Source organism: Battus philenor, unplaced genomic scaffold, assembly GCF_028537555.1.
Source record: "Battus philenor isolate CCGP_79_NKW_IND1 unplaced genomic scaffold, ilBatPhil1.0.hap1 SCAF_21, whole genome shotgun sequence".
Lineage (NCBI taxonomy): Eukaryota > Metazoa > Arthropoda > Insecta > Lepidoptera > Papilionidae > Battus > Battus philenor.
The window spans coordinates 12,690,600-12,715,514 of NW_027181684.1; the positions used below are offsets into that span (position 1 = coordinate 12,690,600).

Sequence of the window (24,915 nt, forward strand, 5' to 3'; positions counted from 1 at the left end):
TTACTTTGTATGTGTTGAAATTTGATTTATTTGGCTTAAATTTGTAGACTTTGATGTGATTATTTAGGTGACTTTGAGTCTCAATTCAGACTGATATTTTATACAGTTCACTGGATCGCATGAGAAGATCGTTTAGTTCTTATATCACCCGAGTAAACGCTTTATAAAAGGAAGAGGATTTAGTCAAGTTTTTAATTCTACATAAATTATTTCAAATGCAATATGAAGTTGAGTTTCCTTCCAGAGACTTGAACTATCATCTTCGCGTCTTTATATAAATATCATATGTGTATATAACCAATAAACTTTTTTTATAATATTTGGCATCTTAGGTTGAGTGGTAGAGAATGCCTAAAAGCATTAAGTCCGCCTTTACAAAAGGTGAATAAATAAATAGGTGGAGTATACATTTTTTTTCGAATTTAGGTTGTTTATGTGGAATAGAGATAGCAAGATTTTTTTAAAGTTTTCTCGCTTCTTTTATTATTATTATATCAGAGCGGCCTCCGTCTCTGTGTACAACGTGGGCGAGTCGAGGTAGGATCAGCATTACATCCTAAGATTGCAAAGTGGTCCACGCTGCCCTCTAAACCGTATCCTTACAACACATACGACGTGGTAACCTTCCATCTCACCTTGGTGTGAGCGTCATTGTGGGATCTGAAATACGATGCCTTAGTTTTAGTACAGTTCACGGACCCCACTGATCCATTAACTTATGTAGCTGTAAAAGCCTTAGAACAGACCCGACAGACTTTATACAGCCAGAAGTTATAAATCTGTCGTATTCCAATAGAAAAGAAAATTAATGTAACGTATTTCATAGTGATAGCTTTATTTGCTGATTAAATATAAAATACAATACCGACCTATGCAGCTACTAAAAAACAATATAGGTGTGCATCGCTTGAACTGTCAAACGTGCAAGCTTCAAGGCGAACTGTCAAAAGCGCGAACTTCAAAGCGAACTGTCAAATACGGAAAGTTTCAATAGTTATTGCATTTCTTAAGTTTTTTTTTTCATTAGAACGAATGAAATTGGTTAAGCCGTTCATGTATGATGTTACCATTGAAGGACTGAATGAAGGCGGCTTTTAACCATCCGGCGGAAGTCTATGGGTAAAGTCGATGTACAGAAGTAGACGTCGTACAGATTATGATGGTGAAGGGATATAGCGATCCACTTTTGAATTATTTTTAAATTGGTTCGATTCAGTTTTCGTTCGAATTTTAAATTAAGTTCGAAAATTTATGGCAGTTATGTTAATGTGATTGTAGTGATGTAACTTACCTAGGCGAACATTCGGGAGCGTGGCCGTGGCTCGGAATATCTTATCGATAGCGGTGGTCGCTGGTCACCCCGGTGACCTGCGCTATCGTCGAGCTGTCACCGCTGAACACTATTCCGTTCCTCGCTCTGAACATAGAACTTGGACTTCGGAATGGGCACAACAGTTTGTCATCATTAAGCCTTATTTTGAACCAATTTAATTGTCTTTTTCTTTAGATCTCATACGTGTTACATAACACTTAACAATTTTATTATTTTTGATATTACTCGTGCTTTTGACTTCGTCCGCCAGAACCTTCGCGTAGCCTAAGTTACTCCTTTTTACATCAGCTACCCTTCATTATAAGTCCCGTCAAAATCCATCCATTTCCGAGATTATCCGGAACAAATAGACAGAAAGAAAGAGGCAAAAATAAAAAATAAAATAATTTTAGTATATGTGGCAAATATATATTTATATGCATGTAGTAAAAAGCGGTTATTTTAATATAACAAACAGATACTCCATTTTATATTTGTATGTATGTATAGATAATGAAAAAAAATTGAAATAAAACTAATTCCAAACGGAGATGCCTATGTCCAGCTGTGGGCAACTTACGGTTGAAATGACGATGATGATGGAAATATGTTTTTGCCGGATTATGGGATATTAGGTGCTCGTAATATTTTGCTCCCCCACCAGTCCTTTTAGCGACGTGCTGTGATGGAATTAAAACATAGAAAACATGACAAAAAATGCGTTATAAAGTATATTTATTTCATAGAATTAATTTCATTTAATTTATGTCAGTCGATAGACGCCCCCAGCAAGCCATAGATCTCCCCCAAAGATCTCCTCGATTACCGGTCCTGCGCATCCAGTGACCTCCAGGGAAGTTAACTATGTCGTCGCTTCACCTAGTGGAGGCTTACCCGGGCTGCGTCTATCAGGTCCTGGTCAGGCCACTTGACAATCTTTCAGTCCTAATGGCCGAGCGATGTGCTCCGCCTACTTCCATTTCAGATGAGCAATTCTTCGAGCTACGACTTTGGTTATTCTATTCAACATTCAAACATATTAATTATAAATGTAATGTTGCAAAATAAAATAGTAAGGAAACCTAGATTGTTGTGGTTGAGGATGGATGTATGGCTAAATGAATGAAAGAGAAAGTCTGGGAAAATTGTAGAATGAAAGAAACAGTACGACAGATAATATGATACATGAAAGAGAAGAGTGATAATAATAAAAAATATGAATAAATTACTAAAAATAAAAAGTGCCTGTCCCCCACGATATACGGGAACGAAAGGTCCCCAACAGCGTGGACCATATAAAAAAAACATATTAATTAGAAAATGAATTATAAAGAACAAGGTATATATTTCATTATTTAAATAAAAAATAATCGGAAATCGCATAGTTTGAAAGCGTGCGATTCGATTTGTGCGTATTCTGTACTAAGATCTCGGAAGGTTATCGATTTAAAAGTAACAAAACGTAATCAGCTATAAAAATGTTATTATATCCTTTATTTGTAACTTATATAATGTTATGAAATTGAAATGAAATCTTTATATACGGACGAACGTGTTTTGTTATATGTATTCTTCGTATATAGTATATATATAACTGAAGATAAATAGCGAAATATATTGCTTAGTGTAACCTCACAAACACGAAAATATATAGTCCAATTCGGCTAATATCTTTTCCTATTTTAATTAGATACAGAAAAGGTGTTTGTAAAAGGAACTATTTGAAAAAAAAATAGGAAAATACTCATAATAACAAATGTCAATTTTCATGTACAAACAATACTACTAACTAAACAATAAATATAAAAGTCTGTATATATCTGTCAAACATTTTACTATAATCAAAAACCAAAAAAGGTTTGTTAGTATAATTTTTAATCATTAATAAACTAATTAGTTAAGTAACTAATAAGTTAACTCTAAAATACGTATTTTGTACTATAATTTAGTACGATGTATGTTCACCAAACAAAAATTATTATATAATTAACTTAGTATATACATGTACTATGTAAAAGAGTACATATTAGGGAAAGAAGTAATGTCGTTTCTGTCGACATATTTTACAGAAAAAATCTATTGATTTTTACCGCTTCTGTATTGATTTGTATACTAGATGGCAAAAGGTTCTTAACGAAGGTGAATATATTGTTACTTAAAAATAAAAACTTATTATAAATGTTGTCGTATGATTTAAACTTAAAGCGACATTCCAGTCCCCCTAATATATATGGAACGACTTGTAATATTTGAAAACGAAAAGACATAGAAATGAGATTACTCTAGCCCGAAAGAAATATTGAAAATTAAGAAAAAAATTCTACGACATAACGATATATCCTTGTCTAACATGCGGATGTCAGATAAGGACAGAAAGGAAATAAGATGGAGACAGAGTTGCCATTTGCCAATCTGAGAAGGAAAGAAGTATGCACAGCCCAAAACTATCTGATAAGGACAACAATATATGTGAAAGAGCGAGACCACACAAGTGGCATTGGCCAGGACACGACTGTAGAATGAACAACACCAGATAGGCAAAATGCATATCAAAAACAGAGCCAAGAGATAAGAAAACAAAAAGATGATGACCAAGTAAAAGGAGGAACAAATCTTCAAACAAAGACGGGGACCCCTGTGGATGTGTGGGTCACGGAAGGGTCATGGATGTAGAAGTTCAAGAGACCTATACCAAAGAGGCAACTACTACTTAGTCGTAGAAATAAAGCCTATTTTTATTTTATGAAGGTAGTATACATGGTAAAAATGGTTTTTTATGCTATCTTGTCCGCATCTGAGCGACGATGGTGGAAGAAACACGCAGACCTAGTAGGTACCTATTCAGATCTTGAAGAGACCTGGGTAATACTCAAGAAATAAGGAAGCCGATATATCGTTCTATATTCTGGTTGTGTAGTAAATGTAGTAACCAAAAAAAAAATCAAGTCACGATCTATTTTATTCAAATTAAGCTTCTGATATTTCTCATTATTTTTTTAGTGTATTACTGTAAATAATGCATAAATAGAAAATATATTATGTCTATAAATGAATAATATGTCATGTTGTACAGTGCGGGTGATATTGTTAATTTTTTTTATTTCTTTTATATTATTTAAACATAAATAAGTATATATAAATAATAGTAGTTACAAAATAATGTTAATAAACGGAAAATAGCGTATATTGATATAAATCTTCTGATATATATACTCGCGAAAATTTTATCTGTATCTGTCAAAAAAGCCCGCGTAAAAATTTCAACTTTTTTTTTTAATCTAATCGAGCGTCAATATTGGCGCCAAAGGTAAACACTTTATGCGGCCGTCCTAATTAACATTCATGTCATAGTTTCCTAACCTAATAATAGCGCCCGCGGTCGACGCACCTGCACTAGGCTGTTTGCCTGGACCCGTCCGTTGATAGCGGCGCATCAATCACTATGATTGATGCTTCTATGGTCCTACATCTTTTTTTTTATTCACGGAATGAGGTCGTAGACTATTTTATATTATTCCACCGTGTGTACATATGTTTTATTATCTATGCATTATTATTTTTTTGTTATAATTTCATCATGTTTGACATCGTATACTGTTGATTTTCTTTTTATTCACCCTACTGTTATTGGAAGCCAAGTGCATTAAAAGTTCCTTGTTAAAATATAATTGATTGATTTATTTAATTTAAATTGACTTGGCAAAGTTAGTAAGTTAGTTTGCTTAACAGTCAGTAAATGATTAGATTTTGATTTATATCACACTTATTTTAAAACCAAATAATTATAATAAAGCTTTAATTTAAATTCATATACATTACAATATTATAATTAATGAACAATTTTAATTAATTACGTTAAAATTCAAAGGATTTGATTGTAATAATAATTATTATTAAATAATTTCCTTTTATTATATATATAATATATCTCTCACAAAGCATAACACGTTTCTCTGTCATTAGCTCTGTTCAGTCAACTTAATAAAGTAATTTTGGTGCATATACTTATTAAGTTGAATTTTGTACTCATGAATATTTGTGTGTATATTTCGAAGTAAATAGATTAGATATTTTAATACTTAATATTCTATTCCGGAAGAAGACAGATCGAAACATGCAAAACGCATAATAATTATTTCATTCGTTATTAATTTATTTGAATTATCTATAATATTGTCACTTCTTAACTATCAATGTCAAAGTAAAAACTAATTAACTTGAGTTAAATGCTTTTAATGTCTTTTCTTTTATTACATGTAATTATAGATAATTTGTTTACTTCTATTAAATTTGTTTATGTATATATAAATATTTTTTTTGTAAAATATTTTCGGACATTTTTTGTCCGACGTTTTGGGTTACACTCCTATCTCACGAATGTGCAGTTCTTTTGAACAATTGCCTGCCATCTTTCGCGGCTTTTATAGAGACTTCATAAATCATATTTATTATTCACTGTATCTATAACACATTTTTAATTTTAATTGAATATTTTTTGAAGAAATTTGTGCGTCGGAGGAAATAATTTCAAATTAAGAACTCTTTTTGTGTCCAAACTCGTAATATATATGTTTCCTCTTACATACGATCACTTTCCTCTTTAATCTTTTTTAAATCAATCTACTCGTATTTTGATTTTATGTGGTCTGATCTTTCTGCAATGTTGTACGAAGTAAATTTTTAATGTCGTTTCACCTATAAAGGAACACGTAATAGAAACCTTATTTATTTGTTATAAAGTAAATAAAGAACGTTTATACCATGACTTGAAAGGCTAAGTTATCATTTAAGTAAATTTAAAAATAACTTGGGTATAATTTTTAATTTATCTTGTATGAGATTTATATCTTTAATAAATAAATATTCTTCTTAGCAAATTTGATTACTACTCATAATATTAAAATATTTGACAATCCAAAAGTGCGTTAAGTGTTTTTTTTAATAAAAAATATAATAAGATTGCAACAATAAAATAATTGTGAGTAAAACATGCAAAAGATTTTCTATATATTACTTTTTCAAAGTTAATTCGTTTCGAAAATCTAAATCCTTTCACCAACCCTAAATAGACCTTATAAAAATTGTTACGCTGTTACATGGATCCAATGCCCTTGTTTTGAAGAGGTCCAGTGAAATATATGTCCATCGATTAATTACTAATTCATAGGCGTGTACCGCGTTCCCGGCGCCCGCTCGTCTGTGCCCGAGGGGTCAATGCTCCCGGCATATCCCAAATAAAAAAAATCCGGCTTCACACCTGCTCACTCCTTATATCGACTATCATTGTCTAATACCATCAAAGAAGAATTTCAACACCCTGTACGTTTTACGTAACTATGTATCAAATTATTTTATAGGCAAAGCCTTTCATCTCTGTTTCTCTTCTCTCTGTCTCTAGTGTAAGTGATGACGAGGTCTACGATGTTACTTGTTTAAGTTACCTATTCACTTTTAACTTAACGCCCAAGTTATAGGTAGGTGTGCTTTGATTCCGAGGTCGAGATGGGGAAGAGGAACGAAAGCAGAATCACCTGCCTAGGTGACGACGAATGTCGCTCTATATTTCTAGAATTATCCAAAAAAAGTATTACAATATACTATAGAAAAGAATATGACTCAGAAGTAAATCAAAAAGGGTCGGGTAAGATTTCGAGGTAGTCATGAATAAAGCAATAAAGGGTTATATAAATATAATAAAATCGAAAAGTTTAGTCAAAACTGTAATGAAGTAGCAAACTGTAGTCTAGAAACGAAGATGAGGGAAGGAAGGTGATGCAGGTAAGACGATTTAAATGTGAAGGATGGAAGGAGAAAGTGGAATGAAGTGAAAAAATATCTACGGGAGTTGTACCATCTCTGCCCCACACATGACAGGGGGAAACAAGAGAACAAAGTCCCCAAAGTGGGCCATTTTAAAAAGCTGTAACTAGCTGGAAACAAGTGTTCGATTCCTTCGTTGTTCTACGTGCACTATAAAAGTAAACGATTACATTATTTATCAAGTGTGTATGAGTGTATGTACACATTTGTATATGTACGAGTGTGTGGCAGGGGAGTAATGATCATAAAATACAATACTTATCTTACTGCAACTTCTAATTGACTATTTGCTGCCAGAAGTTATTGATCAGTCGCATTGTGATAGAGAAAATAATTTAGCGTAACGTTTCATTGCCCACGTTCAAGCGAGGGTCGTCAGGAGAGACCCGTGTTATTCCCGACCGCCGAGTAGTCCTCGCTTCCCATAACTTACACTACACTAGTCACAACACTATACACCTACACGGGTATAGTCCCGCTTTGTGTAAAGGAAATCGTTGTATCTGGAATACGATCACCCAGCGTTAATTTTTTAACTCGCGGACCTCCTGTTTCCGCGATTCCTACGCCATCTAGTAGCATAACGTCAATCACATCAAACGAAATATATTTCTGACGTGATCAATTTATTCAAGTTGGTTGGAAATAGCTGCAAAAGTTTAAAGTTTTTTTTTTTAATGGCCCCCGTTATTGGGAGCCTCTCGTACCCCCTATCTGGTGTGGGACAGGAACCTTTTATTTACATTTATTTAATTTTTTCACATACGTTTCTTTTAGTTTCTTTCTCTTCTTTCATACTTCATATTATCTTTCGTTCATTTCTTTCTTTCCACAATTGCACTGTCTTTCCCTTTCGCTCTGTATCGCCTTTCATTCGTTCCTCATTACTTTTACATTTTCTTATATTCTTTATCACATTTTTGCTTATGTTCTATTATTATTCTATATCACATTATTACTTTTCTTTGTCAGTCTGATTTGTTTGCAATTTTTGATTTTTGTTTTTTACATTTTTATTAGCTTTTATTTTTCTCTATAACATTTATTATTATTTCTTTACAAAAGTTTAAAGTTGAAAGACAAATGGATTATACATTCACAACTTTTCTTCCCTTGCCCTGGATACACAGGGATAACAGTAACAATGATAATTTATTTATTAAATTATCTTATTTCCACACTCTTCCTTGTTCTCTTTTGTTCATCACAATGTCTTGCAGTCCATTTCGTTTATTGCATTTCTTTCATACCTCCACTCACTTACGTCACCTCTTTTCAACTAATAACTGCTAGAAGTACATTTTGTTTATAAGGTTCATTTTTATTTCTTTTGCTTTATCGTATAAATTATACATTTCATATTGTGTTTATTTACTTCTCACTTTTTGTTTTCTAAACACTATATCATAGTTCTTTCTCAAGTTTTCTAATATATAACTTTTTTTAAAGCCTTTACACATAACAAAACGTCCTGTATGTTTATTTTTTCGTATTCGAAATATTTCATTGTCACCTCTGCGAGAGGGCCAATACGATAACTGTTTAGTAAATCTTGTTAGGTTCGTATAAACCGTACGCCGAGATTGGATCACATTTATCTTTCTAATCACCGTTAAAGATTAAGCGATATCATTTTAATATCCTGCGTTTAATGCCCGCACTGTCACCGCCGGCGCGGCTGGCGCAGGACTCATTTGTAACGAGGATATAGGTGTCGTGTAATAAATTCGAAATGCATTATTAATCTACTAAATTATCATAAATACTCACGAGATTTGTAGATTGAATAAGAGATGGCGCTGGCTTACTTGAGGAATCTTAATTATATTAGACCACTCCTGTAAGGGTGTAAAGTAGGTTTAAACTCAGAGTCCCTTGTGCATCATTAACCCTGCAGTAAACCAGATCGTGGTGCAAGCAATCGCTTGCTTTCCCCTATTTTGCGAGATGAGAAAAGATGTTGAAATAGAATTAGGAGTCAAAATAGACAGTGGAAGTATCGCTTTCTTGATACCGCAGAATATCGCCACTTATTAAAAGAGGTAATATAAATAAATAAAAATTAAGGACGGGTAAAGAAATAAACAGGTATGTAAAACAGTGATAAAGAAAAAAGACTTACAAGAAGAATCAAATGAAACAGTGGCAAAGACTGGAAGGCGATGCATAGAAAGTACGTAAATAAAAGCAGTGAGAATGAAAGAAAATGTAAAGCAAGGAAAAAGATAGAATGATAAATATTGTAACGGACAAAAGAAAAAAAACAATTAAAAATATACCGAAAAACTTAGTAAAACCAAAGTCCCTGCACCAAAATATGATATTGGAACAAGAGGTCCCTAAAATATGGGCAATGAAACAGTGTTAGAATTTACGTCCTGTTGATTTGTAAATTTCTGTTGAAGCAAACGGTAGAAATAAAACTATTTATTGACATACTAACCAGAGAGTAAATTAAAACAGTTATCCATAGGTTTTAAAAGTAATCATTAATCATATCTAAAAAAAGCATTTCAATAGTAACATAAGTTAGGCCTAGGATGTAAGCAGCCTGCATCCAAAGCCTTTCAATGAACTTAACAAGATCATTTCCAAAACAATGAATATTATATTACAATTTCCTTTTGTCCTCCACAATCTCTATTTGTCTTAACATTCAAAGCTTCTCTCTTGCAGCACCTTTCTTCCCTAATCTTCGTTTTTAGACCACTGTTTGTTCCATTATCAAAGTTTTGACTCGATTTTTCGATTTAATTATCTTTTTTATTTACTAAAACTACATTGTATTATTCATGACTAACATGGTAACTTCCTCGACCCTTTTTTACTGATTTCTGAGTCTTATTCATTTCTATTGTATATTGTACTACCTATTTTGGAGAATTATAGGAATATTTACATTTGTGACTCAAATTTTTGGTTATAGTCCACTTCTTGTAATTCGTGTACGTCTTGCGCTGCGCTGCGTTCCCAAGGTATTTATTATAGAACCTTAATTCCTCGGCGGCCATCTTCAAGACTATAGCAGTCTGCCCAATGCCACTTCGAGTTGTCAAATCTTTAATTCAGATTCGTTCTGGTAAATAAATCTCGAGTATTGATCCGTTGAGTAATTATAAGCTTGTAATAAATCTATAAGTATCTAATAATTTATTTAAAAAATCATAAACTTTGTTATAAAATATCTTCCGCGAGATGTAATTACAAGGGCTGTATCCTGCTAACGTATATTTAACTAGGAAACGCCTCCGGCGCCGCACGCCTCGACGATGAGGCAGCCGCTTTGAACACTAAATAATAATACGAATATTATGAGTTTTGCTGGAGAAGAACCAAGGTCAGTGGGTGTGGTTCGTCGCTTATGCTGACAGCTGACCAGGACTCACTAGGAGGATCACTAGGAGGAAGTCGCTAGGTGCAGGCGGCGTAAGACCGGTCATCGTGACGATGTTTGGGCCGAAAAGAAAGAAAGCAGAAAAGAAAGAAGAATGATGTTCTATAAATCGATTACAAAATTCAGATTACTACATATTAAAATTTATTATTGTTTACTATCAGTAAAATATAAATTAATATAACATATTTCAGAATAATCACTTTAAACATGCTGAATTATAAATATGTGTACAAACTTTAAAACTTTGTCATCTTTATAATAAATTTATATTTCCTGTGGTACATATATTGTAAATATTGTACACACATTACACTTGTTGTACCACTTAAATAAGCAGGTGCATCAGAATCTCAATTAAAAATGTTAAAAAATAAATAATTACGTCATTTATCTGTCATTATAAATAATTGAATTTAAAAAAATCAGACATTTAATAAATATTAACTCCTTGACCTTTGAAGTATCTATATCTGTAATGAACGCAGATAAAAAAGGAGATTTGAAAAAGGAATCTCATCCGGATACAGATTAAATAAATAAGGAGATTGTGTGCATGCGCTACGGGCACGGCGGAGCGCGGCGCGAACAAGAATGCGTTTAATAACCGTTCAATTGGGAGCGCTCGCTTGTCCATAAGGGCAGTGGCACACTGCGCGCGAACTGATTATATATATAACTTCTAATAATCATTTTCTTACGTCTTAACAATAGTGAATTTATATATTCGAAAAGTCTAAAGCAAAATATTTGTGTTATGAAAATAGATTTTTTAAAAAAAATAATAAATTAGTAATTGATTGAAACCGAAATTGCTCTGGTTTTTTTTTCATTATTCATTATTTTCTCTCATGAGATGATTCTCTCATGATCATCGTCTAGGAAATAATGCCAGAATTCAATAGAAATTAAAAACAAAACGAGTTTCTCTATAAAGATGTTTCTTACCTTAATATCAAACTACAAAGGTTTCAAATGTAATAATATAAGTAACTTCTTCTCGTCCAAAATACCGCATCGTTTCAAGACGAAGGTCTTTGACAAATGTGTGTTGCCGGTGATGATATACGGATCTGAGACGTGGTCACTTACGACTGGTCTCATAGGAAGGATCTAGGTTACTCAGAGAGCAATGGAGAGGGCTATGCTCGGAGTTCCACTGCAAGATCGAATCGGAAATAGGGGAACTCGCAGAAGAACTAAGATCACACATGTAGCTCGAAGAACTGCTCGTCTGTGGCAATGGACGGGGTACACCGTTCATGTAACCGATAGTTGTTAAGGCAAAAAGGTTCTCGATTAGTGACCACAAGCTGGTAGCCAGGGGGTGGGTAGGTCCCCTACTAGGGGGACAGGTGTCAAGGTTAAGGAAGTTTCTAGATACGAGCAGCGCAGGACAGCAGGTTATTGTGGTATTTTTTGGAAAAGAACTAACTAAGAAGTGGCCACAACAAACTTCTTTGTTTATATATATATATATATATAAATGTATATGTATATAGATATGTATATGTATATAGATATGTATATGTATATATATACATATACATATAGTGTTAGTGCAATTCAAATGATATGATTCTACAACTAGTTTTTATTTGATGAATCATTTTAAAATTATAACATGAAAATTCTGGACACATACGTGCTGTGAGAGCATTCTGTGTTTGGCACTAATCGGTGTAACATAACTCCTGAGGATGCCCCGTGGAGAGGTGAAACACGTGTTGAGTGATTTAACGGTGGTAGTTGTGTAATTCGCATTGTTTGCCGCATGCGCATTTATCAGCGGGCTGGCGGGCAGTGTACTTAATGCACGACTATTGCTACATTGGCGGAAGTATATACATTGGTCCTTTTCTTACTTAATATATATGATATCTTGGGATCGGTGTATCACCATCTTTAAGGTGGTCGTTAGCGCGTGCCGTGGTTTCCTCACGAGGTGTCGCTCGGTACGCCCGACCACTGTGCTCCGTGTTGCCTCTGACATTTATGATGAGTTTGTAGGCATTTCCATAATCTATTTATTATAACAATAGTTACCCGTGAACTTAATAAACACTACCACAACCCTGTTGCGGATGGAATTAAAATCAGAGCTCCAAAGGTTGCCATGATGCGCGGTATTGCACTGCTTGCATCTAGGGACTTACCGCGACATTATATCGTCGGTCCATCTAGTGCAGTGATTCCCAAAGTGTTCTATATCGACCCCTAGGGGTCTATGACAACCTGCACGGGGTCTACGTCAGCGAAAAAAAATTTGGGGGTCCATGAAATGAAAATGGGGGTCCACGATAGTGGATCTCAACACATACACTGATAGTACCTATTTACTTACATCATACTGTCTTATAATATCAAAACATTTACATTATTTATAAAAGTACCTAGAAGTAGTATTTTGAGTATTTTCAATTTAAATTCAATTAATAAATGTATAAATTAACACGTGTTTTTACTTTAAGATTTTAACACTAAATTTCACTACAGTTAGAAATTTACAGGAAATCAATATCAGGTAAGTAGGGGATCTACCCAACACGGAAAAACATGGCAAAGGGTCTACGGCACAAAAAAGTTTGGGGAACTCTGATCTAGTGGTTGCGTATCTAAGTTTCTACCATCTCTTGCCATTTCAAATCTGTATTTAGCTGAATTAATTCGGCGAAAGAAGAATTAAGAAGGTTTATGAATAACCTTAGTTTTAACACTTCTAAGTTTTTTATATACGGTACGTTCATTGCGCAATTTTGATATGATTGTCAAAATATTCGTACGTAATGAGCGGCAGATAATATTGTTTTGATAACGGCATGCAAATGATTGCGGCTCGAATGCGAACAACTTGTAACAGTGACCCCGTGATAAGATTAACGTTAGTATCCACACCGTGTCATGGATGCAGCCGGCTCGTCCCGAATGTGGGTCGCTGGGATTCTACTTAGCGCCGCTGTTTTTCATTCTTACAACTAGGAAGCCATTGTTGAAGATTATTGGTTCTAGATATAAAAGCTTTGAAGGGATATATGTATAGCTAATTCACTGTCAATACCAAATTCTTCTTCTTCTTCTTCCTTCCATTTTCCCTTTATTTGGGGTCGGGTCTCCTTATCAATTTGCGCCAGGCCACTCTATCCTGGGGTGTCCCTGCATCAAGTTGAAGGGTTTCCAGTTCCTTTCTGATATTAGACCACCACGTAGCTTTTGGACGCCCTCTCCCTCTTGGGAATTCTGGGAGGCTTAAGGCAGTTTTTACCACGTGGTTATCTGGTTTCCGTTGAATATGGCCATACCATAGTAATCTTTTTTCCTGTAATTTGCTGGGGATCGGAGCTACCTTAAACGAACCTCTGATATATTCGTTCCGTATTTTGTCCATTCTAGTGACGCCACCCGACCATCTAAGCATCTTCATCTCATTGACATGAAGTGTTTGCTCGTGTCTCTGACTTACAGTCCAACATTCCGAGCCGTAGAGCATAGCTGGTCTGACAACTGCTTTGTAGACTTTACTCTTGGTTTTAATACCAAATTACATAATGATAATATACTAGTCTGAAATCGCACTGTTGGATGTTGGATCCGAAAGGTCCTCTAGTGACAAACACAAGCTGGTAGACGCGACAAGTTTAGGACTTCCACTAGATGGACCAATGAAATATTTAAGTTCGAGGAAAGTTACTAGATGCAGGCTATGCAGGTCCGGTCATGTTGGTGATATTTGGGGTAGGCCTATACTTAGCTTTGGGCGTCCATCAGCTGAAAATAAAAGAAAGAGGTTACTAAAATGATCCTTTAGAAATTCAAAAATTAATAATAGTCTACTATCTGTAATAAGTAATGTAACATATTTAAGAATAGTCAATCTTTTATACAGATAACAAACCATCTAGTGTTTCTAATTTTGAATTGATTATTCTTATTTTCTTTCGAAACTTATAAAAAAGATGAATGCTGTTAAGTTATGTCTAAGTTATGGCGTGATCAAGCGAAATGGTAATTCACTTTAATATATATAAATTATTTATCATATATCATATAACTATATTTTATATAGATTATCTTATTATTAATATTGAATCTTAATAGAGGATAAATTTGTTTGCATTAAAAAAGGAACTCGACCATTATCATTTTAGAATCCTAACGGTTCTTGTCTATGTAAACAAATTCTTTTCATTTGGTTCCGTTTTTATTTTATAAGGATGCGTCCACTTGAAACGCACCGGTAATGATCTAGACCAGTGATTCCCAAAGTGGTCAATATCGACCCCTAGGGGTCTATGACAACCTGCAAGGGGTCTACGTCGGCGAAAAAAAATTTGAGGGTCCATGAAATGAAAATGGGGGTCCACGATAGTGGATCTCATTACACACTGATAGTACCCATTTACTTACATCATACTATCTTATAATATCAAAACATTTACATTATTTATAAAAGTACCTATGAAGAAAAAAATATTATGTTATTTTATTTATAGTTTATTTAATGTTACGTATAATATATTTTACATAACATATACAAAATTTTATTATAAATTCAATTAATAAATGTATAAATTAGCATATGTTTTTACTTTAAGTTTTTAACACTAAACTTCACTACAGTTAGAAATTTACAGGAAATCAATATTAGATAAGTAGGGGGTCTACCCAACACGGAAAATCATGGCAAGGGGTTTACGATACAAAAAAGTTTGGGGAACTCTGATCTAGGAGCTTCGAGTGCTTGGAGTAAGTTCATTACGATCTTTTTGGGAAGACGTCGTGTTATTTATTTTTACAATAGCGGACCTCTCAGGAGAATAGAGGATGAATTTCATATTTGAGGATTTTCTGCTTTTATAGGTGCGTTCAATAATGGATCAAGAGCTGAAATACGCGTGCGTTGATTATTCACTTATTTTATTAGTTAATTAATTAAACTCCATTAATTCATTCAGTTATTAATTTTACTTCTATAATTAATTTAATTTCAATAAATAATTTAACTTCATTAATAAATACAACAACAACTTTATTAATAAATAAATAAATTTCGTTAGTAAATTTAACTCCTTTAATTAATTTAATTTTCATATTTAATTATACTTTATTAATTAATTTAATTTCATTAATTAATTTTATTATAATAATTAATTTAATTTCGTTAATTAATATAAATTCATTAATTAAATTAATTAATTAATTAATTTCATTAATTGATTATTAATTAACTACAGTAATTAATTTAATTAATAGCGGGAAATAACACAATTTACTTAATATAAATTAAATTTACAATACAATTTTTTTTTTAGTTGGCCATCGCAGTATGATACTCGTAATATGGTACGCAAAAGATGCTGCTATCTATTCTCTGTAAATTTAAAATCAGTGGTAATCCTATATAATTAATGCAAAAGGTGTGAATTGTGTAAGATTGTATTCCGGGAATCGAACTCGATACCTATAGCAAGTGTCAGTCCTCCAACGATCTGCTGCAGCTACTATATTTATTAGAAGAAATCTACGTCAAAATGTAGTGGACACATGTTATGTATTTTCTCTCTTGTGTCCGATATCGTAATTTATTCCCCGTCTATCTGCGCACGCGTCGATCCACTAATGGCCTCTTGTCCCTGCGTGGTCATTGCGACACGGTCAACATTTAGTGTTTCAATTTATAAAACCAGATGACACTTAGTGAAACAAAATTCATGATCGCATCTGTGATTGGAAGCTAGTAGCCTGTGTTGGATTATAGTGCATTTTTTATATCATGACTTGCAATGTATATTATATTTGAGTTATTTAAAATATCATCATCGAGAAGGATTCTTCGTTGGAAGACGCTGGATATAGACCGCGTACAATCGGTTCTATTGAGAATATCTATAGAGAATGATGATGATTATAAGGAGGAGAAGTATGATTTTCACTTGATAATCTAATCTGATATCAGCATGAGACGAGGAAGTCTCTTCCTTCTTCTTTTGAATCGGAAGACGCCTACTGCAAAGCATTGGGCTTACCCAAAGATCGCCACGATGACCTGTCATGCGCTGCCTGCATTCAGCGACTTCCCATGATCTTGGCTACGCCGTCGGTCTACCTAGTGGGAGGTCTACCTACTTCGCGTCTACCTGCTTTTGGTGACCACTCGAGAACCTTTCTCCCCCAACGGCTATCAGTTGCACGAGTCTTGTACTCCGCTCAATGATATTTCAGACGAGCAATTCTTCGAGCTAGGATACTCTAGGAAGCTCTTTTTTCGAGCTACGTCGATGATATTGTTGTGTGTTTGGGGGACCGGTAGGGGGAGGGGGAGGGGGTATATATATAAACTTCCGCCACAGCTCATAACTTTCCATGGATGTTTCGCAGCGTCTTATTTATACCATAATAACACAATGTGATCATCAACATGCTTGCCAAGCGTTGCGATTGTAGTATACCTCCCATATATATCTTTAGTCTAGGCCTATGGCTTGCAATGGGCGTCTTTGTGGTGAAATGAACTTTCCATTCATGTTTTATACTATCATAAGTAATTGGCTTGTCGTATTTGAACCACCCACTATACCTCCACCACTACCGGGTCGTGGTCGCCTCTCAACGATCTTGCGGCCCCAATAACCATCAGTTGTGATGCTCCCCATCTACTCTCACTTTAGACGAGCAATTCTTCAAACTAGGATGCTCTAGGGAGCCTTCTAGTTAGTTACTATAAAGAGTCCTAATTACCTTTAGTCACCTAGTCATCTCTGATCTGGTAAAGATAAAAAGTATTTGTTACATATGTGATTGCAAAGATAGTTACATTTGCAAGCATCATTACCAAAGTTCCGTCTACAGCTGGGTATAGATCTCCTCCATTGATTTCCAATAGGACCGGCTGAAAGCCACCCACATCCAGCGTCTTTTAACGACCTGAACAAGGCTGTATATCCTTGTGGATGGAAATACGAAGCTGCGCTTGCCTATGGTGTCTACCAGAACTCAAACACCATCTGTTCTATGTGGTATGCAGATGACCTGATTGTCTAACCAGATATCAAATAAATTATTTTAATAATAAATAAAATGTCGATGTTTTGTTATTGATTAATTCCCCCTATAACGCGGTAGTTTATGGATGTTATAAGAAAAAAACGTTGTACGAGTATTCGAATTAATAACGTTCTGTGTCGCTCTTTAGTTTTGTTTCTAGTTGTTTATGTTCTATCACAATGCGGCTAATAGTTGACGAGGTCAGCGCATAGCGGACTTTCGGTTCGTTCATCGTTTGAATACGAAGTTGTAGGAAGTAGTGCCGGTGGGCGGAGATGAGTCAGTATGATTCAACCGCATTCATACGCAACCATTGCATATTCGGAAAGTGAAATGGAGATTGACAAATGAGAAGGAGATAGAAAACGCGTTAAGCGACTTTGATAGAAGGTTAACAGGCTTAACATAAGGAAAGAAAATATGCTGATGATCTATTTACTTAGATATTATTGTATAATAAGTACATATGTACGTAATAGTCAAGCTTGGCAATATAGTACATCCCCCATAGGTATCTTTGGGAGAGGTGTTTGTAGATGACGATGAGTTACAATATATAAGTATTTTAGGTTGTTCATTTCTTTTTTTTATCGTAGTCTGATGTTTATTTTACCTTCATTAGTTTTCTTCTCCATTTTCAATCTCTACATAGATTAGCTAGTTAGGTAGCTAGCTCTACATTGGTAGAGAATACTTTTATTACCTTTCTTTTTACATTACTTTTGGTCGCTTATCTTTACTGCTATTATCATGCCTTTCAAACCGCCGAGATTTGACGATATACCTTCATAGGTATCATACCAGCTTAACCAGACTCTCTGATTGCTTCTGAGCTATTTGTGGTCAAAGTAGCCCACAATATATATATATATATATATATATATATATATATATATATATATATATATGGCCCGCTGATAAATGCGGCAACAATGCGAATTACACAACTACCACCGTTAAATCACTAAACACGTGTTTCACCCCTCCACGGGGCATCCTCAGGAGTAATATTACACCGATTTTTATTGCATGACTACGACTGCATGTGCGGAAGTAGCTACGAGTATATATTGGTCCTTTTCTTACCAAGACCAAATTGACAATGTTATTTCAACATAGTTCAAATAAATAGAATCTGAATGTATTATAATATCATTTATTCCTATGTCCCTAAGATGGGGCAAAGGGCGTCCACAGTACGTCGCCATCCCGAGCGGTCTTGAGCCTCGCGCTTTACTTCGCTCCACGTCATTTCAACTGCCTTCACTTCTGCAGTGATCGTCCGCCGCCAGGTTTGCTTTGGGCGGCCACGTCGTCTTTCCTTGAGGATTTCATTATAGGTTTTGCCTCGGTATGTGATCAGGGTCCCTTAGGAGCGTGTTAACTGTCCAGTTGCACTTGCAGCATTTGATCTGCTGGTCGATCGGCATCTCACCGCAACGTTCTCGTCTCTATCATCTAATAAATATACATGCAGCGAGATGCAGAAATATTAGTAAAGTTGCAACTCATAGTTTACATTTAAATTAGTTTTGATTTGTTGGTTAAGAAGGGAAAAGAGATTTCATATCAGGAGTATTTGGTTGAGAAAAACAAGTAGAAATTACATGAAGAAGATCAGGTCGCTGGCCCGAGTTGAACTGTTAGTTTAAAGTTTAACTGCGACATAAATCAGCAGCGATTCTCGGCTTCAACCGTAAGATCGTTGGCCCGTTTGTAGTAAATGTGCAAGTTCATTGTATCAAGTTCAACCCGATGCTCGCAATTTCACAGCACACGACATCAACGGTGAACGTCGATAGGAAAATTCGTGTCTTCCGCGCTCTGAGAGGAAATAAAACAATTTAATTTTATATCCACTCGGGCCTTTATCTTTTTTTGTAATAAAATAAATACTCAAATGAAGGTTTAAAAGCGCATTTAAGTCGGAAAAAATTTTTGTTTTATTATGTAAATTTTCAATTGAGTTCATTAAATTAAAACAAGAACATGTATCCAACTAAAGTGTAAACCAGTGTTTCCCAACCTGTAACCCACGCCCCACAGGGGGCAATTTGATTGTATGGGGTGGTGGGGGGAGGGCAGTTTGATTGTGAAGGGGGGGGGGGGGGTTCAATTTAATTGTATAGGGTGAGGGGTGCAATTTTATTGTTAAATGAAGCAATACAAAAGTGGAATCGATTCTTATCGATACTCTTGGGTTATACTCGAGGGTTATACTCTTGTATAACCCTTTCGATTTAATATAAAAATATATGTTACATAGAGGGACGTAAGAATTTTAGATAGGCTAAGAAGAGGCATGGCAAAAAAAAGGCTGGAAACTACTGGTGTAAAGGACTTATATATGACTAGTTGTGCCCCGCGATTCTATTCACGTGTAATTTAACAAAAATATTACATTTTTTTCGTTTTTAACATGAATTTCACAATTCACATAAATTCTTATAACATCAATAATTTGAAACGTTTCAATTCAAATCAGTATGAACTGTCACAGCGATATATGAATTTCGTTGAAATGACAGTGGCGGCCGATTCCCAATGACCCTCAAAAATAACTTGTAAACATGGTTCACAGATGAAATAAGTCGGTATTACTTCATCAGGGTATTATCACCTTCGAAGAACAGCACCACCACACTCCTGTTCCATATCTGATACCATTACAGGGAATTTATTTAATTATAGGTTGTATCAAATTAGGCTCTTCTGATATCATCTAGATGAAGACAAGTGATAATTTTATACCATTATCCATCTTATCGCCGAATCCAACTCGGATGGAAGCGTTCGAGAAGTTTCGAAACCTCTTCTGGTTTATAACACCGCAATGTTTGAAGACGAAGGTCTTTGACCATGTGCGGTCACTTACGACGGGCTGCATAAGGAGGCTCCAGGTCCAGGGAGATCGAATCAAGAATGAGAGGATCTGCATAAGAACCAAAATCATCGACGTAGCTTGAAACTTCGTTTGAAGTAGCAGTGGACAGCGCCCATCGCTCGTGCATCCTAGGTAGAAAGGTTCTCTAGTGGCGACCACTAGCAGGTAGACGCGGCATGGGACGCGCCCATTACTAAGTAAACCAATGATATAGTTAAAGTGGCGGAAAGCTCTCTTGTTTCTCGTCTCTCTCGTGCCGATACTAGATTAGAGTATCAAGAGAAAAGAGAGATTATAGATTGCCGAGTGGTCCACGCTGCCGTCAACACTTAACTCCCCATGCAGTACACATCAGCAACACCGATCAGACCGACCGATCAGAGAGTTCTGCCGGCCAGCAAGGTCGCGACTGATTTGTGTCTTCGAGGACCGACTGGGATGTTCCTGAGCATCGTCTTCGTCGTCTCCGTCTTCAACGTCTCTCCACCAAGCCCTGATACGAGTTCCGACACTCAAACTTTGTTAAGTTTTTAAGTTCACGGACCCCTCCGTTCCGTGAACTCATACAGATGAAGCTGTAAAAGCCGCAAGGCTAACAGCATTAACTTCTACCGAAACAGTACAGTACAGTACAGAAAATCATACTTCTCCTCCTTACAATCATCATTGTTCCAGTAACAGGTTGTACTCTACTTGACATACACCTCACACGTATTCTCAATAGAACCGATTATAAGCGGTCTACATCTAGCGTCTTCCAATGACCTATGGACACTCTATTAGCTTAAAAGAAGAAGTTAGTGCATTATTTTCTCTATCTTCTCCCCTTGATTATATTTTGGGTAAAAAACGAAGGCTGTTTTTATATATTTTTAAAGATTTCTTTGGGCCGGTATATGTCTCCGCAAAAAGTCTTCATTATAATTGATTTAAAGTGAAGAGTAAAATTTTAAAAGAAGAAGAGAAGCAATCAGATTCATCTTACAACCCCGAATGCGTCAGTATATTGTGAGCACGCCGGGGGCCGTCGGGGGCCGGCGGGGTGCGGCGGCGCGCGGGAGGGGTCAAGGAATCTGTGCCGAAATGATAACACAGTCCGTCGACCCGCGTCGCTCCCGTCCTATCGCGCGCTATATTTAGTAAAAAATTATGTGAAAACATCTCGTCGCAATTGCACGCGTTTAGCGGGTAGAGATAAACTAACCGTGCAGGTAGACATTCCTTCCTTGGTTGGCTAGGACAATGGAAGCTAGGGATCCAGGCGCTATATACACAGGGAGTATGTACAATTTAGACATGTACGTAGTGGCAAATCATTCTTACGAATTAGAATTTGAATTCAAACGTATAAAAATAATGTGATTGTTGCTTTCTCACGTGACTGCTATACTCTGATATCTCCGTTCACCGGAACTTCATGATCGAGCGACGTTTTCTGTACTCTGACCACCTATATAGAAGTAAGACACACACACACACACACATTATATATTTAAGAGGTCCTGGATAAGCGTCTTTAGCATTGCTATATCAAACCATGTAAAGCTTTAATTGCCAGCAGGCTAACAGTATTTGCTTAGGCCAGTGTTTCCCAAACTTTTTTTTATATTATAAATGCTCCACCATGTAACATACATAATTTTATATATTAAAAAATTGAATCCTTTACTAGAGAAACTCAATTGTTAGTTTTAGTAACAAACCATCAATACATATAAAAAAATGAAATCCAAACTCCAAGTAGATTATGTAAGATTTTTAAATATTAATCTATTACATTAAAATATATTTACAGAGATCGTTGCGTGCTTCAAGCACAGATAAGTTATATTAAGTTCTTACTTCATTAGTCGATTTATATTTATTGCCAGTAAATCATTTATGAGTGTTGACGGGGAAGACGTAAGGATCCGAGGCGTGGTCACTTAAGACAAGCTTCATGAGAAGGCTCAAGATTCCCAAAGAGCAACGAAGCATGAAACACTGTAACATGCAAAAAAAAATTAGGAGTATTAAACTTAAATGTAAAAAACAAAGTACAAACACTAATGTTTGCGAAATACAGATCATAATAAATAAATCTTAGTAAAGGAATACAAAAAAAAATAAACTAACTGGCTGTATGTATCCTTCACACGTTGCCCTGCTACCAATTAAAATAAATTTGAATGAAATACACTACACAAAATTTTAATTCATTTTCAGTAATTTTATTGATTAATAAAAAAATCTTAACTTATATAATAACTTAGAAACCTTTGTGGGCTCATGCACAAAAACTTTGCTAAAGATCATCACATGATTAAACGCATAGAGTTGTAAAAACTCTATAAAGGACATACAGATAAAAATTAATTTTTATATATATGGAATTTTTACAAAACTATATAATACCATAAAAAATTCTCTTTATATCTTAATGTATATGTAATGGTGATTGATAAAAAACATATATAAATTTTACTACATTTATACACAGGTGTTAAATTCAAAAACAATCGACCAATTTTGATTATTTTAATAGTGTGTTTCATCAAAACTTGAACTATCTTACCTTTTGTCATAGTTATTTTTCGTTAATTATTTTTGAATTCTTTTTGATATTAAAGTAATTTTAGGGAGAGCCTGAAAAAAATACATACAAGTTTTCATGTTTAATAAAGACATCTGGTATGTTCAATTATTGTTATTTGAATAGGCCTTTGATTACATAGTATTCCATACGAAGAACTAAATTATTGGAACATGGTTTTCTGATCTAATCACTGAAAAATACAGTTGTTGAATGACATTATAAATTTGCGTAGTTTTAAAGTTGAGCTAAATATCCAACACGCAAAGTTTCTGCAATCAAGAAAATTAGTTAATTTTTTTTGTAATACATTCTATAAAGATATAGCGTGAACTAGGGAAATAGGAATTGATGTTTATATAATAGGTGGTGCAAAATTAATGGTATAATTGGAACCGGCAGCCATTTTTTTATATATTAAAAATAGAGAACTGTTGTTAAAAAAAGGTAATATAAAAGTGTATGATTGATGACTCAATTAAACAGTGATTTATGATATTAGTGTCAACTAATTTGAAAAAATTATATAGCTCAGGTGGTCACCTCTCGTTGTTCGCAAAATATCTTACTCCGAACCGGTGAGATCTTATTCAACGTTAGCTTTCATGGCTTGTAAGATGCGTGGTTTATTGCAATAAACACAATATTAAAAAAGGGCAGGACGACAAGGAATATAATGACAAAATTCACGTTGCGTTGAAACTGCAGACTGAAACTTTGTCAAATAAGGAGTGAGATTAATTTCTAGTTCTTGATGTGTATATCACTACATCGCTTGTTAATAACTAATTATCTGTGTATCAACATCATAACTGTCAAAGAACACTGACCTTTGACGCCATTTGTAAAAATTAAGTTACATTTACATTATGACATTACTTTTGCGCCACCTGTTACTAGATATATGTGGTTGTCATTTTGAAAGAAAATTCTATGCAAGTTTCATATTACCAGGGCAATTTTGTGAATATATGCATTTATTTCAATGAACTTACTCTCAACATCTCTTGAAGTATTTTATCGGAGAAGCACCAAATGCTAAATTAATAATAGCTTTTATAGCATTAGATAGCACGTTGTTTTAATAGTTACCGAGAAATAGCTTCTTTTAGTACAATTTCTGTTACAAGATCAACACATTAGCGTTATTTCGTGAATTAGTATCTTAACATTGACCGTTGACCTTCAGTTGGAAATAGTTACGATAATTACGAGCGCGTGGGTACATTTGCGTCCGATTTTTGGACGACGAACATAGAAGCTGTTTATTGCCTTATACGAGAACCAGTGTTCTAATTCTATGAACCATTGCCTACTTTGTTTTACGTGACATTCGCCGAATTTGTGGCAAACCTTTAAAACAATGATAATTAATCAAATATAAGGAGATACCTATACCAAAATACAGCAATATTTGAAGATGAAGGTCTTTGACCAATGTGTGTTGCCGGTGATGATACGAGACGTGGTCATGACGGGCCGGGTGATCACAAGCCGGTAAACACGGAGTAGGTAGAACCTTCATTAGGTGGATCTTACACATAGATAAGGTTTCGAGAAGTCGTTGGAGTCATAGTGGCGATCTTTGGGGAATACTTATACCTTGCAATGGGAATTTATCGGCTGAAAATAAGAGGAGATTTAAGGAGAGTAACAAACATAGCGGATTGAAAAGTTGAACTGGCAATAGATAGACTATTGCGCGCAGAATAGATTACTGCAGGGGCCTTAAGATTCTATAATGAAAACCAAGGAATGGCAAGAGAAGCACGTCTGATGATAAGGGTCTTCAGACGACTTTATTAAGAAGATGGTGGGAGTAGGCCGCTTTGTATGAGTCCTTTTGGACATGTATTGAGGAGGCTTTTGTTCGGCAGTGGATGTCCTGTCTT

The 24,915-nt window shown here is 34.9% G+C and overlaps 1 protein-coding gene across 1 annotated transcript in view; it reads left to right on the forward strand.

The window, feature by feature from the left end:
• Positions 1–24,915, forward strand: part of LOC137923432 (fibrillin-2-like) — a 116,755-nt gene that overhangs the window by 19,583 nt on the left and 72,257 nt on the right. The window lies entirely within an intron of this gene.